Here is a 5,863-nt window from a genome sequence, read left to right on the forward strand (position 1 = left end):
TTATTCCCCATATAGTTGACTTGTTCGTCTTCTGTGTTTAAGTTGTAGGATCGATTTTCTGAATGGTTTCCTCCTCCATTTGCGTCGTATTGCATCATCAGATGTACCTGCATAAAACCATATAAACCATCAATCTTTTTATTCAAAAATTTTACCTGATTTGACAACATGGTGACCGCATCAACGTTAAAAACATCGGCTACTTTCATCGGCTTTGTTCTCATAACTTGCCACTGATAATTATTGAATGACATCTTTTCTATAAAATCATAAGCCTCCTCAGGTGTTTTATTATTCAAAGTACCACCGGTGGATGCATCGATCAACTGCCTAGTTGAGGGGTTCAAACCGTTGTAAAAAGTTTGAACCTGTAGCCATAGAGGTAACCCATGATGAGGGCACCTTATCAATTAGTCCTTATACCTCTCCCATGCATCATATAAGGTCTTCAAATCCATTTGCATGAAGGAAGAAATATCATTCCTCATCTAGGCTATCTTAGCCGGTGGAAAGTACTTCAACAAGAATTTTTCGGTCATTTGTTGCCATGTAGTAATTGATCTTTATGGTAGAGAGTTCAACCATTGTTTAGCTTTATTTTTTAATGAGAACGGAAACAACCGTAGCCGAATGGCATAATCAGAAACGCCATTTATCTTAAAAGTGTCGCAGAATTCCAGAAAGTTAGCCAAATGAGTATTTGGGTCTTCGTCCTGCAAACCATCAAACTGAACAAACTGTTGAATTATTTGAATAGTGTTAGGTTTCAGTTCAAAATTATTTGCAGTAACAGCGGGTCTAACAATACTCGATTCAGCTCTAGTTAAATTAAGCTTAGCATAATCGTACATAGTACGAGGAGCAGGATTTGGATTTACAGGATTTACAGCAACCACAGGAGGTAGTTGATTATTATGATTTTCTGCCATCTCCTCAGTATTAATAACAATGTCCTCTTGCTCTTTTATTATACTCTATCGAATCTGCCTCGCTTCTCTACGGTTTCTGTGAGCTGTACTTTTGATCTCACTGTCAAATACTAGAGGTTCTGACGGGTTTCTTCTAGTCATAAAATAAAGGAACTTGCCAGAAGCAAATAAGAGAAAAAGTTAGTAAATTAAAATAAAAACAAAAGTAAATTGCAATAAAAATAAAAATGGCTAAAATAATAAAAATTAAGTGCTCCTAATATTTTTGTGACACCCCTAAAGTGACCCTAGTCGGAAAGTGGTTTCGGGACCACAAAATCGAGTCATAAAAATAATTAGCCGTCATATTTTATGACTATTATATGTGAATACGAATGTGTGAAAGTTTTAAGCTTTGATTTAGTAAATTGCATGTGAATTTAGTCAATAGGACTTATGTGTGACACTTTTGAAATGTGATAGATCAAAACATAAGGATCTATTAGTGCATGAAATAAAAAGGGTGGACTTGCATGTCATTTTCCCCCCCTAATATGTAGTGGCCGGCCATGAGCATGAGAGTGGACAAAATGTTATGGGGTGAAACATGTTGGAAACATGTTGTGTTAGTGTGTTATGGGAGAAAGAATATAATAAAGGGTTAGTAATAAAGAAATGAAAAGGGAGGGGTGATGAGAACAAAGTTGTCTCATCCATGTTTCCCCCCCCATTGCCGTAACTTGAGAATAGAAAGAAGAAAAAAAATTTCTTTGTTTGATTTCGGCTTGGAGAATATTTAGAAAGAGGTAAGTACTTTGAAATTCTTGAAAATTTATGTATAATTTTGGTGATTTGTTCAAATTCTATCCATTCCATGAGTTAAATTTTTTTGGTTGTTTGGAGGGTTGATATTCGGCCAAGTAGTTTGAAACTCTTGGTAAATATTTTTCTTTCTTTCTTTATGTCATTAAAAAGGATTAAAATGCATCAATTGATTAATAAGCATGCTATCATGAAAATGTTAAAGTGTTATGTCTTTAGAATGTTGAGGTTTTGAATGGCAATTATATCATTAATAAATATATGGATGGTAATGGCTTAATGCATGATGTCTTTATATGTTTATTTTAAAGTTATTTGTGAGATAATTATTTTTATAAGTATTATAAAACATAAAATGGAAAGCCATGCATGTTTGTATCTTCAAGGCCGAATTGAAGTTGTTTTGTAAGTTGGAGTATTTGTGATGATATTTAACCTTAGACAATTGATATGGACGGTATGGGGCATAAAAAAAAAAGAACATGCATGTAGTTCATCTTGGAGGCCGAACAAAGGAGAAAGAAAATAAAATTTGTGGCTTTGAAGTTTCGGCCATTTGGAAGCAAAAGTTCAAGGTGAAATTCAGGTTGTTTTTGTTAATTTTTAGTATCATTGAATTCCTTACTTAATTTTCTCTAAAACCCATGAGTTAATTTTTGTTTTGGTGAATAATTGATGTTCGGCCATGAGTTGATGAGCTAAGAAATTTGAGTTTGATGTTAGAATTTGGAAATCAAGTGTTAGATGAATGCCTTTTGTGTTACGATTTTATGTGATTTTGAGTTTAAGATTAGTTTGTGAAAATTATTTGATAGGAGGGTTAAATGGTTAAATAAATGAAATATGAGAATTTATATTTGAATAAGACATATTCGGTTTTAGTGTGCCATGGGAAGAATTTAATTATTTTGATGTATTAAGGTATGTTAATGCTCTATCATTGAAAATCTTTGTATATTTGGAGTGGCCACCAAGTATAGAAGCTAGCTCATGGCAAATGTTTTTGTAAAGTTATGAATATGACACTCGGCCATGGATGCATCATTCTTTCTTGATGTTGCATGTATTCGGCTAGAGGCAAGCATATTGATGCTTTTATCTTGGCTTAGACAATCGGCTAAAAGAGAGTGTGGGCTAATATGTTGAATTGATTTATGATTTCATATGTATGTGACTTTAATGTCTAATGTATGTATATATGGGCTAAATACCTTGAGTTCCTCTTTTGATGCTCAAATGATTAAATCAATTTATTTGTTAAATTAAGCTCAAGAGCTTAGAGGACCAAAGTTGGATAAGGGAAGGGAAGAAGTGATCGAATAGCCGTCGAAATTGTTCGACCACATCCGAGGTAAGTTTTAAGTGTTTAAACGTTGAGTAAATTCAATTATAATAGGACAAAATGAGTTGATTTAATAAGATATGATGTGGCCATGATATGTTCTAAGCTCAAATGGTAAGTTCTTAAGTGTTTGAGCTTGGGAATTTAAGGGTAATTTGAAATAGTCTGCTTCGGACAGCAGCAGTAAGGTGACTTTAGAAAATCACCATAAATTTATGGAATTAAATTAGAGGCTGAATGAGACATGAAATTAAAGCTTAATGAGTCTAGTTTCTTATAAAAGAAACCGTGTAAGCAAAGGAATTTCCGATAATGAGATATTTAAAGTTGTGTGAGATGGTGTCAGAATGACTCCGAAATCCCCTTTCTGTTTTTAGAAAATCATTATAAATTGTACAAAAATGGTTATAATATAAAATTTATATGCTTAGACTCCTTAATGAGTCTAGTTTCAAAGAAATCAAATACAACACATTTTGAATTCTGTAAAATGAGAAATTTGATTCGTAGTGAAGAGTGGTCAGATTAGTCAAACAGTGAAACAGGGGAAACCTTAAGAAAAATCTGGTATTGATTGGCCAAACCTAAAATTCTGGAAATTTTATGGGTGGAAGATATACGAGTCTATATTCAGGAAAAATTAACGGAAAGTGATTTGGAGTTTTGTAGCTCTAGTTATAAATAATTTAGTGACTATTGCTCAGGAAAAACAGCTTGTGCTGAATTTGAGATTAGGTTGTGAACCTTGATAAACTTGTTTTAGTTGCTCACAAGCTATTGATTAAACCCATACTTGAATTCTAAATCGTGATATTGTAAGTTCTTGAGTAATAGAGCTTAAATTATGATTTGATTAGATCATGTTTTAAGCAAATTAAAATCATGCTATTTGTGTGTGGCTATTGAGCCGAAATTGTAAGAATGATAAGTGTCTTGTGTTTGAGTTTTGCTAACGAAAATGAAATACGAATGTGCCATGATTTATTATTAAATGTGCATGGTTATTTGAATGATGTCCGGGCTAAGTCCCGAAGGCTTTGTGCTAAGTGACCATATCCGGACTAAGATCCGAAGGCATTTGTGCGAGATACTAATTCCGGGCGAAGCCTGAAGGCATTTGTGCGAGTTACTAAATCCGGGTTAAGTCCCGAAGGCATTTGTGCGAGTTACTATAACCGGGCTATGTCCCGAAGGCATTTGAACGAGTAGCTATATCCGGTTAAATTCCGAAGGTATGTGATTTGGGAATGAATGATCTTGCTGTAAAAATTTCAGTTAATACGCTTGAAACATCCCAACATTGAGGTATGTTTCGTATGTGCTTTGAATTAGTTGAGCCCTTACAAATAAGTATTCGCTAAGTTGATAAATGAGCTACCGGCCTTTGGCTAAGTTGATCTTTGTGTATGAATAAAAGGGTTGGTAATGTGAAAGTGTATATATGTGATAAGGCCTAATGGCCGATGTGATGAATGTGAAAGTGTATATATATGTGATAAGGCCTAATGGCCAATGTGATGAATGTGAAAGTGTATATATGTGATAAGGCCTAATGGCTGATGTGATGAATGTGAAAGTGTATATATATGATAAGGCCTAATGGCCGATGTGATGAATGTGAAAGTGTATACATGTGATAAGGCCTAATGGCCGATGTGTTGAATGTGAAAGTGTATATATGTGACAGGGCCGAGTGGCCAACGTGATGGATGTGAAAGTGTATAAATGTGATAAGTCCCGAAGGGCATTTGTGTCAGCACTATATCCGGCTTAAAACCCCGCAGGCTTTATGTGAGAATATTATCACTGATTAATGTCCGTAAGCTTCGTGCTCGTACTATATCCGAGCTCTAAAGACCCGATGACTACGTGTGGGGATTTTGTCCAGGTAAGACCCGATAACTTCGTGTGGAGATTATGTCCGGGTAAGACTTCGTAATAAGAATTGCTTATAAATATATTCAATGCGAAAGGTTAAACAGGTATGTACTCCAAGTTTATATGTGAGCTTGATTTGCACTAAATCATAAGGTAGTTATGTGATGCATACAAGAGCAATCTATGAGACTATTCCTATGATTATGTGACATCGGATCAGTGTGAGAGGTTATGTGAAATCATACGATATATCTCTGTCACATGAGCTCACTTTTATATGAAAGTTTATCTGCCTATTGTATATGATGAGATGTGCATATTCGGAAAAGGGATGGTATGCCCGAAGGAAGAGTGAAATAAAATATACGAACAACTATGTTATAAGTTGATTGTTATCTGTTGGCACTGCTTAAAACTTACTAAGCATTGTAATGCTTACTCCATTTACTCTGTTTCCTTTGTTTTATAGATCTCATTTGGAAGCTACAGGCTCGGGGATCATCAGCAATTAGTCACACTATCACTATCCATTGTTTGGTACTGCTACGTTTTGGATTATCTTATAGCATGTATAGAATAGACTAGCGGCGGAAGAATATCTTTGGTTAATGTATATAAGCCATGCGAAAATGGCATCTTTTGAATGTTTACTTAGTGAAGTTTAAATTTTACCTCTGGTTGTGCTTAGTACTTATTTAAACGAACGATCTTTATTTCAAGAAAAAGTTCAAAATTTTACTGTTCTGACATGAGTTACAAGTCCGGTAATGCCCCTTACCTATTCTGGCGACGGTTACGGGATAGGGGTGTTACATTTTATTGGTATCAGAGCTACGGTTTAGTCGATTTTAGGACTAACGTAGCACGCGTGAGTCTATTTATACATGCCATAAAGTGATAAAATGATAGTGTG

At 34.7% G+C, this 5,863-nt stretch overlaps 1 non-coding gene across 1 annotated transcript; it reads left to right on the forward strand.

The window, feature by feature from the left end:
* The first annotated feature begins 384 nt into the window (after positions 1–384).
* On the forward strand, positions 385–495 carry LOC121207320 (small nucleolar RNA R71). The gene has a single exon (XR_005902410.1). It is a non-coding gene; the product is annotated as a small nucleolar RNA R71 (small nucleolar RNA).
* The last annotated feature ends 5,368 nt before the right edge of the window (positions 496–5,863 follow it).

The sequence above is a fragment of the Gossypium hirsutum genome, chromosome A09 (assembly GCF_007990345.1).
Source record: "Gossypium hirsutum isolate 1008001.06 chromosome A09, Gossypium_hirsutum_v2.1, whole genome shotgun sequence".
NCBI lineage: Eukaryota > Viridiplantae > Streptophyta > Magnoliopsida > Malvales > Malvaceae > Gossypium > Gossypium hirsutum.